We start from the raw sequence: 16,866 nt of genomic DNA, 5'->3' as shown, positions 1-16,866 counted from the left end.
TAATAATAACTAACAGCAATGAAACCTCAGAAGGAGAAATTTAGCTGCTGGGAATATATGTATGCAGGCATCCCTTAGTTCTCACAGAACCACAACTTTCAATCTGCACTTTTTGCAAAGTCAGAAGTAGTTATAGTTGCTTTCTCTTTTTAGACACTAAGGGATGAATTCCAGCCTGTACTAGCATATCTGATAACATCCGCTCTGGTAATTTTATAGAATCATTGCTTTTTACTACCAATCTGAATTTGATTATCAGACCTTTATTTACACAACTGGAGTTTTTATTGTTCTGTATCTTACAGTAAAGTTTACTTTACTTTCAAATAATAAAATAAAATCTTGCTTTACCATATAAAACACTGAGGACTCTGTTAATCATTAATTCTTAACAGGATATTAATTTTCAGTATAAAAGGGAGTGTTTTGAAGTGAGCTATTTTGTAGGAAAAAATAAACACAATTTTCTCTCATAGTTGGTACCAAAAGCACTAATGTGCTTTGGTAGAAATTTGCTTAATAGATTTAGGCAGCTAGAATATCTTAATTTAGCCCCAACCATAAATAACTTTTTTAATGTTCATCGCTGAATTGTTTAATTTCCTTCTGTGTCTTTGTCTGGCTTGCTTTTCTTCTTTCTCTTGGCCTGTGCATCCTCCTCTGTTAGAAGAGAACCCCATAAATACCTTTTTTTGAGAATTTTTTTTTAAGTCTATACTGCCTTACTCTTTGTTGACTTATACCTGTCCAACAGTTACAAAGGGCTATCAAATCATTTTATGCCCACTTTGCAACCTTGTCGGCTACATATACCTGTGGTAAGCATTGATGACTGAAACTGAACATCCTGTATAGATTTAAAGATATAAAACAGTATGCAAATACCAAGTATTATTACTAATAACCCTGAATTTTCTCAAAAGATCATTGTTCTAAGTTTTAGAATACTTCATTTCTCAAACTGCCTCATTTGGGTAGCACACTAGATATTAAACAAATTGAAAGGACTAATGCGGGAAGGTGCTGCATGAGTCTACCTCTTGGTGGACTTCATTGATTCACTTTGTCCTCATGCGTAGCATTGGTTATATTTTCACATATTTACTGTTAGAGTTTACATTTTGAAAGTACTGGCATGTTGAAGTTTAATTATGAACAAAAACACGCCCAATGAAAATGTATGGAAACTGGTAAATGTTGGTTCTTCCAACTCTTCTCCCAACATGGTGGGTTTTTAGTGTTTTTGTTTTTATTTATTTATTTAAACATTAAGAGCGCAGTTAAACTCTTATTGAAGTCAGTGGAAAGATTCCAATGGACTTGCATAGTAGTTGAATCATGTCCTTATTTTTTGTATATAAAACAATTGTTAAAAGACCTTTAAGGTTGCAAAGTGCAATTTAAAAGTTAGGAAATGCTAGGATTAAGGTTGCCCATCTAACCTTAATTAGCCCCCATGTGCATATGTATCATCATATAGTTTTAATTATGTGGTCACATGCTTTTTTTTTCCCACAGGACCCTTGCCTCATTCAGTGCACAAGGTGTGGAGGGTGCGGTCTGAATGGTTACGTATTCAGTAACTTCCTTGTTTAGCGTGGGAGTGAAGGGGCCCCATGTCTCTTTTACTATGTATCATCTAAAGCCTAAAGTGAATATAGATTAATATCTTTATGGGCTTTTTATGACACTGTGTACTGTAGTATTTGAGTGCTTTGTAAACATAAGTGAGTTTTACATCACAGGGTATTCTGATGTAAAATGGAATTAATATTCTGTTTTTTGGAGCGGAACTGAAGCATAAAGATTGAGGCCAAAATTGACAAATTTCTGTTAATTTTGGATGCCTTAATTGAGACTTTGAGTTATTAGAGAGGATTCTTTCCCAGGTGTCTGGCTGTTGGGTCTTGCCAAAATGCTCAGGATCCAACTGACTTCCAGATTTGGGATTGGGAAGGAATTTTCCCCTGGGTAAGATTGGCAGAGACCCTGCGGTTTTTTGCCTTCCTCAGCAGTATGGGGTATGGGTCACATTGAGGTTTAACCTCGTGTAAATGGTGGATTCTCGGTAACTTGAAGTCTTTAAATCCTGATTTGAGGACTTAAGTAGCTCAGCCAGAGGTTATGGGTCTAGTACAGAAGTGGGTGGGCGAGGTTCTATGGTCTGCAATGTGCAGGAGGTCAGACTAGATCAGGGTTGGGTAAACTACGGCCTGGGGGCCATATCCGGCCCTTCAGACATTTTAATCTGGCCCTCAAGCTCCCTCTGGGGAGCGGGGTCCAGAGCTTGCCCTGCTCTGTGCAGCTCCTGAAAGCAGCATGTCGTCCCTCCTCCGGCTCCTACACATAGAGGCAGCTAGGGGGTTCACGGCCAATGGGAGCTGCAGGGGTGGCGCCTGCAGACGGGGCAGCGCGCAAAGCTGCCTGGCTGGCACCTCCACATAGTAGCTCGATGGAGAACATGCTGCTGCTTCTGGGAGCTGCTTGAGGTAAGCAGGGTTTTGGAGCTGTGCTCCGGCTCCACTCCAGCTCCAGGCAAAAACCTGCAGCTCCACTGCTCCAGAGCTGCTCCGCGCTCCAGCTTCCAGCTCCACTCCAAAGCCCTGGAGGTAAGCATCGCTCAGAGCCTGCACCTCTGACCCCCTCTCGTTCCCCAACCCCTTGCCCCAGGCCTGATATCCCTCCTGCCCTTGAGCCCCTCGGTGCCAGCCTAGAGCACTCTCCTGCACCCCCAACCCCTCACCTCCAACCTCTGGAGCCCTCACCCCCTTCCGCACCCCAACCCCCAATTTTGTGAGCATTCATGGCCCGCCATACAGTTTCCATACCCAGATGTGGCCCTTGGGCCAAAAAGTTTGCTCACCCCTGGATAGATGATCATAATGGTCCCTTCTGGCCTTAAAGTCTATGAAGCTTTCTCCCCCCCCCACCCCCACCCCTTCATTACCCTCCAGAGTCCAGAGCACATGCAAATGACATGGAATTCAATGGAACTTGCAAGTGTCCAGCACTGTTTTAGAAAACCAGGCCCTTTACACAGCATTTGAAATTTTCCACACTGTTTTTCAAAAGCATACATTTGGATCTGCACTAAAAGAGTTATTTCAAATCTAGTGACTCCCCCATCATTGTGTAATAGAGAGGGAACACCAGGCCTAGCATGGTGGTAAGCTGTTTACTTGAGCACTCTAACATCCTGCTGCACTGCTTAGATTTTTCTCTGTGCAGTTGGCAGACATGTTCTCAGAGTATTTTAACCTTCTGTGCAACTGGTATGGCTGCCCTTTTGAGGACACTCTAGCAACCAAAGATATTTTGGACCAGAGAGGACTTTTCTTTGTGAAAAACCCATATAAACTACATGTATGTACATGTGTGGAGTTTAAATCGTAAATAAAACTCTTCCAGCAGCCTAGCACTTCTGAATAAACCCCAGTAACAAACAAACATGTTTGGATGACATAAGAAAATAAGTATTAAACCACATTTTCAGACCGTCTTTGTAACTCACATTTGTCGTCTTGCTGTGTTACATCACACCTTAACAGTCAAGGTTTTATGCTTGATACTGTGTTTGCATTAAAAGTTGGGAAATAACGGGGCTTCCCTTTCAAACTAAGCCCTCAAACTGGAAAACATTTAAAGAAAAATGTCATCATTTTTCTAATTTGAGTCCTCTCAACTTGTAGCAAAAATAATGGTATTTCTCCTATAACGTTGTAGTTAACATAATGCTAAAATGTACCCAGCAGCTGGCATTTGACATTTGGTAAGACAGAGTGAAATGGGTTATTTATATTTTGGTAGTAGCTTGGCACTCCAGTCAAGTTGATTCTATGATTCTAAGTCCAGGATCTCCTCATCGTAGTTGCTATACAGACACAATTCCTGTCTGAAGAGTTCACAACGTAAGGCTCCAGTCCTCCAAAGCTTCTCAATGTGGGTGGACCTTTGTGCTCCTCCGGACCAGCTTGCAAGATCAGGGCCTAAGGTGACCAATAACCTACAAGAGAGACACACGTACTGGGATTCTAATATTTCATTTTGTTACGATAGCTATATATGGTGGCAATATCTCCATTCTTCCCCTCTTCAGCCATGTAATAAATAGGTCATTTCTTATAGTTGTCATAGCAATTCAGGATTGCGTTTTAGTAGAACCTGCAGCACAAGTGCTGTCCAGGCCCCTTTTCCTAATGGGTTACAATTTCACGGCTATTGCTCCTTCCCCACTGAGGCTCAGAATATATCTTTTGACGCTTGAACTTGAATCCTGCTTACTTCACCCTGGACTCTAGTAAGCATGTCTCCCTCCTGTCAGCAGCAGTGGAATGTTTCTGAAACAGATTGTGTTAACTCCATAATCTGTTCTAGAATACATTTGTCAACATAAAGTAACAGCAGTTCAGAGCAATACATGGATTTTGTAAGTTCTTGCTTATGTAAATGACTAAAACTGTATGGCTGGTTGCTTTACTTGGGTGACTATGGGCTATGTGTGGGGAGGAGGGGGAATGCAAGGCTTTAGCAGACCAAAGGTGAAGTCGCCTGGGGCTCCAATTCAAGTAGTTGGAGAGATTTCCAGCCCAAGTTGAGAGGAGCAGTAGCAGTAGTTACAGAGTAACACCGGATAGCTACAGATCTTGCTGCCTTACATGATAGCAACCAACAAGAGCAACCCATAACAGAAACTTGTACAGGTACATATTAGGTAATTTAAAATGTATACAGTTTTTGTTTTAAAACAGAGCTTTTTTAAACCAAATCGTTTCTAACATCAGCAAAGCTCTGCAGTCAGGCTATGATAGCAAGTAGCACGTGTGTACAGTGAACGGATCTTCTTATCTGTCAGCTCTTCTTTTTAATTTTTTCTACCAGTAGGAGGAATATGGAAATTGAGCTATATTATGAAAAATAAGTATATTTAGGCCTAAAGTTTATAGTCTGTTTTAAACATAGGGCTCTTTTGTACGTTGTTCTAGAATCAGGTTGTTCTTTTCCCCTCGCTAGCAACATGCCTTGTACACTGTATATGACATCAGTTTTCATAGTTATGGTTGTTTACATGGCACAGAAGCAACATTTTTCTCTATGAATTATTCTGTTTATACACATCCAAGTCTTCTGAAAATACATGTTTCCATAGAAATGCTGGCATAAAATAGCAATAAACAGAAGAGTTGTACGTATGAATATTCCTTTGTGAAAGAGCAGTATAGGTAGTTTACAAGCCAAGTTGCTTGTTTTTAGATTAATTATGGGCACTGGGGAATTCTGCAACTTATCTGAACTCAACAGGCTCAGGCATGTGACTCTTATTTTCTCTTTAGTTTTATTTTTTAAGCATAGTTAAAATTTGAACACTCAGAAGGACTGTGTTTTAACAGCTAGTATCAAAGGAGAAGCCGTTCCAAAGAGTTTTATTTATTAGGGGAGGGGAAGGACATGCTACTCAATCACTAAAGGCTTATTTTTTCCAGAGGTGTCTAACTTCTTCAATATAAAGACACAGGATGACTGTTTAAACAGGACCTTTGTCATCAGTTTCAGAACACTGAAGGGGTTAATGAAATAAAAACTCTACTCTGACTTTATGTAGTTTTGTAAAGCTGTCTCTCTTTTTTTTTTTTTTTTAAATGGCAGGGTTGAAAGGGACCTCAGGAGGTCATCTAGTCCAATCCCTTGCTCAAAGCAGGACTAATCCCCGGACAGATTTTTGCCCCAGGTCCCTAAATGGCTACTTAAGGACTGAACTGACAACTCCGGGTTTAGCGGGCTAATGCTTAAACCACTGAGCTATGGAGAACTTGTGGGTGAGAATTTTCATTCTTACATTGCTGAGAAATTTAACTATACTGGATTTTTAGTTATTAGAATGTGGTGGTCTCATTTTAGGGCATCCTGTGTGCTGAATCACATTCCTTCCAGCTCCCTCTGGTTGTCAGTGGACAAACCCAGCTTGACATTTTTCCGCATCTTCCATTGACTTCCATCAGCAACACAACAAAGTACTCCTGCTCATACTGTTAGCCTGCTAATGTTAGTGGACCATCCAGATATCTAGAATCATGCAGGAAAAGGTAAGTGTCAGAACCTTGTAGTCCTGACTTCCCAGGTTTGTGTGTGACCTATTCCAGCCTACTTTACTGCACCTGCTGGTGATTCGCTTCACAGTTGTACAGCAAGATGGGCCGGCTACTCATGTCACCATCCAGACAGTGGACAATAAATATGAATGTAATGTGAGAAGTTGGTGATGGAGAAAAGTGTCCCAAATGTGGCCTGGTTCCAAAGCCTCTGCAGCAGGTTCTGTTTGCACCCACTGCCTTTTAAGGTAAGGTAAGTTTCCTGAAGACCGGTGCATTTGCCTACTTCTCCTAGTCTCACTATTCGTGCCTCCTTTAGTGATTCCCTCCATCTTTAGTGCTTATCGAGGGTCACGATCAGTCCTCAAAGATACCTTTAATTTCCTTTTTTTTTTTTTTTTAAAGCAGCAGCTGTGGCAGTTGCCCATGTTAAGAGAAGAAGGGGAAGGCTGAGGGTACAAATCAGAGGAAACCAAAGAGTTTTCAATATAGAGTGGAGATGCCTCATTCAGCGGTTGTAATGCCATCATAACCATGGATTGTTATTTGGGATAACCCTTGGTTAAGTCTTTCCAGGGTCCAACCAAATTAAACAATGTGCTTCTTCACTCCTTCTCTTCTATCAGGAATGAAACATCCCCTTCCTTCTCCCACCCCCATACAGGAACTACAGGTGAATACCCGGAACTTGTGATGCCAGATGCGATGCACAGTCTTTCTATCCCTCGTGTTCCTGTGGAACCATTCTCTCCACCCTTCTACCCACAGTTTGGCAGGATGGAGATCAACAGAGATGCCTACTTAAAATCAAAGGACAGCAGATACTCATTAGCTGGCAAATGTCCAATATTGAAGCTTGAGGGAGAAATTAAATACTCCTCATAATGGAAGTATCCACTGGCCATCCCTGTATATTCAACTTTTCATGATAAACCTAAGTAGATATTACACTGTTTAATTCTTATCTTACTTTCTGTAATGTGGTTAATATTTCTACCATGTTTATGTAGTTTCAGCTGTAGGGAAACCCTTTTCTAGGGTCAGAGTACAATGCTTCAGTTTTCCAGCTGGAAGAACCTGAATTAAAAAACAAAATCTAAATATAAACTTATGTGAACTGGGCAGGCCTAAACCAGCACTGATACCCAGATAAATGGATATCTCCACTCAGAGAAACAAAATTACAGATACGGAAACTTAAAAAAACAGACTGTAGCTAAAGTATCACTTTGAATTTTAGGACTTTAAACTGGAGGATAGGAACCCTCTGCTTGAGTTGAACTAATTTTTCATAAGTTTGATTCATTATTATATGTTCATTATTATGGTAGATTGGATATTTTTTGCACAGCTTTAAAACAGATGACCCTCAATTAACCTTGTCCCCATGTCATGAATGTTTTTTAGGCTCCACAGTTCTCTCTTAATTTCAAGTCCACAAATATATTGTATTGATGTTTCTGAGTGAGAATTAGAAGTGATGACATCTTATGTTAGATTGCACCAACCTCTTTAAGTACCTGTAGATCTTTCCAGTTTACAATTAATAAATGCTGTAGAGAGAGAGACTAACTGTTACTAGCAGATTGGGACTACCCACTATAATTCATTTCTTTATTGAGAGAAATTAATTCCAAAACATTTGCAAGTTATCATGCTGTTTACAAAGTTCACCTGTATCAGCATGATTCTTCCTAGTTTCCCTTGTAATAAACTCACTTAATGCCCCAATCCTGCCTTGCTGCAGTTGGATCCATCTGGATGTACCCTGGGCATGCATAGAGCCCTCACTGACTTACTATAATTAATATCCTGGGACCTCTGAGATAAGGTGGATGGAGCAGAAATGCACAAATTGCAAATGAGAAAATCCATCTTTTAAAGTGTATTTCTTAAGGTATAGCTCCAGCATTGTAAGGCTTTACTGTTTTTCAGGGGAAGGGTAACAGCTGAGCTGGCATGGAAGGGGATTTAATCTGATGTACTAGATTATTTACTCCTCTTGTCCATTCCCCTTCTTCCCCCAAAGCAAGGAGTGAACCAGGGAGGGTAAGACAGCAAGTATTTCTTCTCTGTTCTAGTCTTACTCAGGGCAGACTGTAAACTTATGCCCTTAGCCTACGTAATCGTACAAAGTTGCACAGGCAAAGGGTTGGCTGGGTTGAAGCCCCTTTGAAAATTTGTTCTCTATAAGGTGTCAGAAATCAGGGCCTGCAGCAGAACCTGTCTCAGGGCAACCTAATGAGTGCAGCTGGGCTGCAGTAGGTTGTCTAATTGGCTACACTACCTGACTTGTTGGAAGAGTCAGCAGACCAGCTCTTAAGCCCAGCTGCAGTTCAGTGGCTGCTCGCAGCATTCACCCATGGCTGTGATAGCTTCTGCCTCACCTCACTCCAAGTAATTCAGCTTTTACTCTTGACTCTAATTCCTGACTTCGGATTCCAGCTTTGGCTTCTGACTGCTGTTCCTGGCTACTGATTCCTGCTCAGCCACTTGGTGTGACTGCCCATGCCCCGGTCTCTGACGTTAGGAACATAGGTTTTCTGTTGGATAACATCTTTTGTGTCTTCTATATCTCATCTCTTTAGTTCTGCTTAGTGTCCATTCTGAAACCTTGTTTTCATTTAACAGCTGTTTCTCTGACAAATTGGTATTTGTGTTGTCTTCTGTCTTCATTTCAGTGATCATATCCTTAACTCCTAACTTCATTGTGTTCACGACTTCCTATTTATTCCCTTCCACTCGTTACTAAAATACCAGACTTTTGTCTCACTCTCATTTCTCCAGAGTAGACAATATTAGGTTCAGTAGATTCTTCTGGGACACTATGCCAGGAATGCAGGAACCTAAATGAATCCTTGACTGTTTACATTCTTTTCTCTTCCAAACAGCCTATGACTCCTGGAATCTTTTTCTGATTAACTATTTCAGTAACATTCTTGGAACCTGCTAGTGTCCTCATGCTCAATAATTTGTCTCAAGTTGGAGTTATAACCTTTATTGTTTCCCATACAAAATTTAGTAGTGCATATATGCATTCTGTAGGCAAACTAAGGCCTCAGTCCAGCCAGTGAGCTCTGCTTGTGGTTATTCCTGATGTGTGTGCATACGTACATGCACACAGAAAAAACATTGCAGGATGAGGGGCTAACAGTGGTTTAGAAGGGGGAGCTAGCGTGCATGAACAAATTTAAAAAAAATATCATGCTGCATTTTGCTGCCTGGTTTTTTTTTTTTTTTTTTTTTTGTTAATAGTACATGGACATACCCTGCTGTATGCACATGTAACAGTAGCATGCATATATCTGGAGCATTATATATTTAAACAACATGATCTAATGGACTAAGCACTGCTCTAAAAGTCACAGCTCTAGCACTCTTCTCCTGGTTCCGATAGATTATCAGACCTGGAGCAGGTCACTTAATTCCATTTTTGCAGATCTGAGAAACTAAGACAGAAGTTAAGATACTAGTCTCAAAACTGTTTGTGCAATGTTTTGATTCAGTAAGGCACTTGTAAGTATTTATCTGTAAACCACCTTAAGACGTGGGTGATGAATAAGTAATACTTTTTTCTGTTAAAGGCACTTATTCTCTCTGAGGGCTAAGCCCATAACAAGTTCAAGGCTTTAAAAAGAAGCAGCAATTTGTTATCTAAGAACAAATATAGTCTGAAAAATTTTAAGTGACATGAATCACTAATTTTTCATGTTTGGATACTTCAAACAGCCTGATAGATTTTTATCAAACAAGTCATACTTAGGCTGGAAATAGGCACAAGAAACTCAAGCCTAAGGGAATTTTTTTTCCGAAAAGGTGGAGTGCTGGTAAATAAGGGTTTATGATAAAAAGTGCTTTTTTAACCATAACTTGCAGCATCACAGTACAGTAATTGATTCAAGTTTAAGTACTTCAGTCATTTTTGGAAGATAATTGAATATTTGCTTTGTGTTCCATGAAGTAATGGTTAATTATGAGAACATGGAAATTCTTTAAAATTGGGAAGAGTCTACTAGTAGAACATAAGATGCTTATGGTTTTATTTATTTCTCTTCTCTACTTTTCATGCTTGCTACCTAGCCCTGCGTATTGTTTGCACCCTCTCCTTTCTCTATAAAGTTACCTAGTTCAGGCAGTGCTTTTAACTTTTTTCCTGCCACAGCTCTTGCCATCTCTGGGCATTTGCTTGATCACCATAATTTCCTCTAAATTGTTTCTTATTGTTTTAAGACTTTAACTTCTAGTGAGAATTTTTAAATGCTGCTAAAAAAGAGGAAAAAACCTCACTGACGTTATACAAAATTACTTAAGCCTTTGCCTTTTACCAGTTTAATTTACTGCAATGCATTGTTTTCAAGGCCAGCTTTGTCCTTTTAAAAATAAGTGGACAGTAACTATTTACCATACGGTAATATTTCTCTGTTTTGTTTTTTTTTGTTAATCTGCTCCTTTTGTTTTTAGTCTAATATCTACTTTGCAGATGAACTTCAAGTACAATGTTTCAGAGGTTTTTTTTTTGTGCAAAACTCTGAACTTCTCTCCTGATCAGTAAGTTTGAGTCTCATTTTAGTTTTAGTGCACATTTGTCTTTCTGAGTTTTAGCAACCAGACTTCTCTCAAGTTTTTGTTTGCATAAGGCTTCTGCTGCTCAGCTCTTTGACTCCTTTGAAAGACCTTGGCTGTTACAACAAAGTAATTAATTGACTCCCTTTGCAGTTATATCTGTGCGATAGCAGTTATCTTTCAAATCAATGGCTGGATATAGTAGTGATCATGCTTAACTCAGGAGTTCTTTTTTCAGTATAGAAAGTGATTTTTTTCAAACATATAGCATGTAAATGACAAATTAAGCTCTCCTGCTGTACTAATAGATAGCTTTAATGTTAACTGTGTTCACTTCAATCCTGCACAAACACACAGTGTTCCATATAACTCTTACTGTGTTTAGGATTGGAATAAATTACAGGTCAGGATTAAGATGCATTGAAAAGAGCTGTATGAAGATGCTTGCACTTTGCTAGATATTACAGATATCTCTTTAAGTTGATGGTGCTGTTTTATCATGAATTAATCCAGAGTATTTAAAGTAGAATAAGACATCATAGGCAGGTGATCCTGTATTGCTCACTTGGCCATGCCAAATGCATGTTTCCTATCTCATAAGTAAAGTCAGTGCTTCCAAATAAAGACTTCAGTAATTTTCTTTTGTAGTCTAGATAGACTCTGCAGGGTTTTTTCTTTACGTGGGGGGAAAGTGTCACAATTAAGCAATACTACATTTTTCTCCCTCTTCACTCCTGTCACAATGTTCACAAAACTCAGTGACAAAGACTCAATTTAGCTTTCATGATGGTATTAGAATAGTGTCCATATTTAAAATGTTCTTGATCTTACAGGTCAGCAGTCTCAAAATTGTAGAGCATAGCTGTTGATGAAAGTTAGAACATGCTGCCTACTCATATTAAAAAAATAGAGCTGTTGTGGGGTAAGAAAAAACTAAATGTGTGTTCAGCCCGAATTTTCACAAAGCTTTATATAATACATATCATACTGGCGTGTAACTTTACTCAAAGGCAGACAGTTCAGTTTGTTCCAAACACCATGCCACTGATTTTTTTAAGTCAAATACTCCCTTGAGATTGACCATTTTTAATATGCTCCATAAATATTTGTAGTTGATGTTGAGTTTGATAAAATTGGCTGGTTATGTAATGGGGGGAGACTGTCATGTTCAGGAACGATGACTGAAAGGAACTTGTGTGTGCTGGCTGTTTGAGATTTATCTTCGTGAGCTAAAAGAAAAAAGAGATGGGGGCAGGGGGAGAAATGGCCCTCTTCTGATAGATGACATTGCAATAACCTTCATTTGTTTCTTGAGAAATAAGTGTTACAGTAGAAGGTTGTAATAAATGGTTCACTGCAACTTAATGCTCAGCAGCCTAATTAGTCAAATACCACGTGCTTACCTGTGCATGAAATAACCCATTTCTTTCCAGTGTAAAACTGGAACTTTCGATTCTGGAGCAACCAAAGGAGCTTTTTGTTGTAAATGACCACTGGCTTTTTAAACTCAAAAACAATGAAGGTCAGCATGGTATCCATAGAGACTACATGTAGTTTCCTCATTAATCCTTGTTTACCCCTGAAACAGCTAGTCACGTACTACTAAAATACTAATTCTCAATTTCAGAAGGAGAGCTTTGTATGTAAACTGAATGTGATTGGGTTTCAGTAGCTGAGAGACCTTATATGTATCAGATACAAAGAATCTGAATGTGCAGATAGTGGGTGCTTATGCTTAGAGCCCTGTGTGTTTTGCAAATGCAAAATAATATGAAGTAAAACACAAAATGATTAAAATGACACAACAAAAAACTCATCTCACAATGACTGTTCCTGTCCTACGGGTTTGGGCCCAGCTCCCTGCTCCAAGCATTTAATCCTGCTCACAGGGTTGCAGCACTGCTTGGGTTTGTCTTGGCTGCTCTACTGTCACGATGGGATGGAGGTAGTGAGTGAGTGGTACTGCAGCCCTGTGTGGAACAGGAGTCACTGCTGAGAGATGCGTGTGGGATGGGCTTGCTCTGCCCCCCTTTCCTTCCCTTGTTGCAGCACCTCTTTTCCTCTTGTGGGGCAATGATGGAGAGAACTAAATAAATTATTCCCAAAAAATAAAATGGAAAAATTATAAAGAGAATTTCACTGGGCTGTACTTATGCTCCTTTTTTATTTTGTATTTTGCTTGTTGGATTGTAGACCTGTTTAGCTGTGTGACTGTCAAAGCATGAAAGTGTGTCTTTTTTTTTTCTTTTTTCTTCTTAATACTGCCACAGTTTAAGTTTTCAGGTCTGTCACTTTTTTGAGGGGGTGGGTACTTAATGTGATTAGGAAAATTAGTGCAGGTGTTTAAAGGAAGTTGCATTCTTTGGCGAGCTCTGGGGAATGAAGGCATCATGAAGTGAACACTTTAAAGTACACTTTAAAAATACTTGTGAACTAAAGAATTTTTAAATTGCAGATTTTGCTCCATAACTTAAATTTCAGCTGTTTATTTTAGATGACTGTGATCAACAGCTGTGCTTTGCTGAAAGCTCATGTAGGCAGAGAAATGAGGTGAAGTATGATGTTGTAATTGGTGAAGCAATAAATCAAAGTGCTATGCAATGCCATTTTATAAACTATTTTTTTCTTTTGAAGGGGATTCCCATTGTTGTGTACTATTACGCGGTATAATACGGTATTGTAGTCTGTTGATGTAAACATCCCCGACTGGAAGCTGTAAGAGAAATTCTAGCTTTCAGTCAGATGTTTGCTGCATCCGGCTATTCATGGACAACATCAGAAGGAAAAGATTAGTTATAAATATATGTAATGTTAAAACTACTTTATATGTGATTGTGACTTTTGTCAGAATCCGTGGAAGAAAGAGCATAAATCCTAGGAACAGTCTATAGTTTTAATTTTTTTAAAGTGGGTTTGACTATAAAGAATAAAAGTGACATTTATATTTTTAAAAAATGCAGAAATTGCTCTGTCCCGGAGGCTATTTTAGTAATGTCCCCTACCCATCCCAAATATAAATGTTGTCTTTGGTAAGTGCAGTGAATGTCTGGGTTGTGTTTTTGTCATTGAGTTCCTGCTTTTTTGACCTTCCATGAAGCCTATTTGCCATCATGTCTGCCAGTTTGCATGAAAAAAATCCTAAAATGTGAAGTCCATGGTTCTTAAAAAAAAAAAAAAAAAAAAAAAAAATGAAATCCTTACCCCTCTCCAGCACCTTTATGCTGGTTAAAATGGCCAAAGTGGCATAAAGGGGTCCTAAAAGCCCTGATTCTGATGGAGAGAATTCTCTCAGTTCAGGCTCTGTACACTTTCTGGAGAATCCAGTTTGAGCTATATATGCAAGCCTTTCCAGGTGGTGTTACTTCTCTGGGGTGTTACAACCTGAGTGAATTTGCCTAATCAGCCCTCACTGTTTCCAGTTCTGGAGCATCTGTGGTCACCTTACCCTATGGAATTATATACAGTCCCTGGCCCACAGTGATACATAAACTTAATACAGTTAAAGATATTGCAGGAAATTACCATATCTGTCACAGAGGTTTCATTTTCAAACTTCCTAAAAAAGGAGGGGACCAACTTATTTGTGATAATTGGATAGAGATGACACTCCTATCCATATCTGGAAAAGTGTTTTGCATTATCACTTTGAATACATGAAAACTGCTGTTGACAAAGTAGGGAAGAGCAAGCTGGATTTTGATCTGGTGGTTGGCATTCAGACCATTTTTTCACCTTGAGAAGCTTAAGAGCACCAGCAGAAGATGTCTTGTTAACTTTGTTGATTTTATGAAAGTATTTGATAGTGTCACGTGGAAGCCTTTTGGAAGATCCTGAGACATGGAATTCCAGCAAAGATTTTTAATTTGATAAAAGCTTTGTATGAAGAGTCTACATGCTCGATCGGGAGAGAGTGGAGACACAATGATTCAAGATTGTTACTGGTATAAGACAAAGGTGAATGCTATCCCCACTTCTCCATTGTCATAGACTTTGTGATGAGAAGACCAGTGGCTGCTGCCAAGCACTCTGGTATTGTTTGGGCAAGAGAGAAGCTGGGAGACTTGGGTTTCTGCAGATACATAGTCGTACTATATACCAACTTGGATGGAATGAGAAGACTGAGCATAAAAGCAGAAGCTGCTGAAGTGGGACATTGTACAGTACATGGAAGACCAAGAGCATGGAAACAGAAGAGAATGGTGTCAATGCTGGTGAATGTGTGATTGATGGAGAAGAATACAAAAGAGCTGATGACTTTATTGATCTTGGAAGTACAATATGTGCCAATGGCCAAAGAAGTGAAGGGAAGGATTGGTAAAACCAGTGGACCATTTTCCCATTTGTCAAGCATCTGGAAGAGTAAAAAGCTACATCTGCACACTAAAGATTGTACAGCTGTTGTCCTGCCACTACTTTAACATGCACTGGAGACATGGAATACAATAAGAAGCTCAATGCATTACACTATCGTTGTTTAAGAACCACCTGGGAATTCATTGGAGTGATCGTGTAAACAACGTAGAAGTGTTGTTCGCATGGGTCAGCAGGCTGCAGACTCAATAATTAGACAGATGGCTATGGTGCTTTGGCCGTGTTATCAGGCTACCAGATGGCGGAAAGGCAAGGGATTCCACCTGGAGGAAAGAGGAGGAGTGAACACAAAAATGACCCATCTTAGAATAAGCGAAAGGATGCTGCTGTCAAGGAGATGGCTTACGATGGAGTCAAGCATCTTGCTCTGTCTGGATAGACAGCAGTAGAGAAAAAATAGGTTGCCTCATATGCCACTAAGCACGGTAGATTCTAAGTAATTCGAGGTGAAAAGTAGAAAGTCTTACATGACGTGTATTTTTATATTAGAGAGACAAGGTGAATGAGGTAAATATTTAAATGTAAAAAACTCTCCTTTAAGCTTTCCCAAGCTTCTAGGTACTCTAACATATCAGCAAAATTCAGGCATCATTAAAATAACAATTTCAACACTCTCAACTGGCCATCTATAAAAACTACTTTCCCACCTCTCCCCTGGCTCTGGGAAGGAGGTAGTATTTTGGGTTCCTTGGTGATTCTCTCCTTTTTCTTCCATTTACTTATGTGGATTCCTGATTTGAAAGGGGTGTGTTGGGGTTGGGGGGGGGGGGTCCTAGGTGTCTGAATCTGTTACCTGATTTTGGTACTTCAGCTTTAGCCAAAAAATTGTTTAGTACAAAACTTCTTCTTGAGCTCCCTGTTTTTGTTTGCAAAGGTTTTTTTTAATATTTTTTTTATTTTTATTTCCTGACACTTAAGGATAATTCATCCCAGTTTCTCTCACTTTTGATATTATGAGAGCATCACTTCCCCTCCCCTCAGGCTCTTTTGGTGTTCATAATAGATCTCAGACTTGCATAATGTCATTAGACTGTCAGTATTACAGAGCTTGTATGACATTTTTTTAGTCACTATAATAAAATTCATAATGGTTTATTCATTGGAGCAAGGCCTATTGGGATCTCTTTTAGCAGTGTTGGGAAATCCAGATTGCAGGCATTGGAGAATTAATGATTTGCTAAAATGCACTGAGTGATTAGATGTAGTAGACTGTCACATGGTTTTATTTTATTTGTTAGTTACTCACAGGGCTCTTGTATCTAGCCATTGGCATGAAACATGAACTGTCTAATGAGTATACTAAATTGTTATTGATTAAATAGGCTTATTCATAGTATTTAATGTTTATTCAGAGCTTTACATCTTCAGAGAATTGTGCAAACATAATTAAATCATTACAATGAAGTTCATTATTTAAATGAACAAGATCTGTCCAGCTTGGTAGCTTAAATGGATATATTGAAAAATCTTTTGAAGTAATTCAAGAGTCTTGGTTTAGGAAAAATAAATAAAGGACACAGCAGTAAGGTTGGCAATCGACTCCTTAGTTTTTGTCCCTGAGCATTAAGAGTTTCAGAACAGTCCATTACTTAATTTTGCTATAATATTTGGGCTTACTGAGATGAGTTGAAGGCAGGGCTAGCCTTACTCTGAAACTACGCATTTTCTCCTAAGAGCCTTCATCATTTTTTATTTTGCTCTTGAACAAATCTTCTGTGGCCAATGGCATCTTAGTCTTTCCAAATTTGAGGGGTTAATGGTATTTTTGGTAATTTTAGTTGATATGACACTTGTTTAAAATAACTTTGTGAAATATTTATGTGCATTAACAAATTTCATTGCAGCA

At 39.1% G+C, this 16,866-nt stretch overlaps 1 long non-coding RNA gene across 3 annotated transcripts in view; it reads left to right on the top strand.

Moving 5' to 3' along the window:
* Window positions 1-15,777, top strand: part of LOC115647131 — a 28,528-nt gene extending 12,751 nt beyond the window's left edge. Inside the window, exons 1-4 of one of the 3 annotated variants that reach the window (XR_003999218.1) lie at window positions 5,657-5,813; window positions 5,896-6,080; window positions 6,175-6,339; window positions 6,495-15,777. This is a non-coding gene — a long non-coding RNA (uncharacterized LOC115647131). Of the gene's footprint in view, window positions 1-5,656; window positions 5,814-5,895; window positions 6,081-6,174; window positions 6,340-6,494 lie in introns of those variants that run through there. The other 2 variants (XR_003999217.1, XR_003999219.1) reach the window with 2 other exon arrangements.
* The last annotated feature ends 1,089 nt before the right edge of the window (window positions 15,778-16,866 follow it).

This window comes from Gopherus evgoodei, chromosome 2 (genome assembly GCF_007399415.2).
Source record: "Gopherus evgoodei ecotype Sinaloan lineage chromosome 2, rGopEvg1_v1.p, whole genome shotgun sequence".
Classification (NCBI taxonomy): Eukaryota; Metazoa; Chordata; order Testudines; family Testudinidae; genus Gopherus; species Gopherus evgoodei.
Note: the sequence above shows the minus strand (reverse complement) of the source record. Positions and strands in the feature narration are given on the sequence as shown.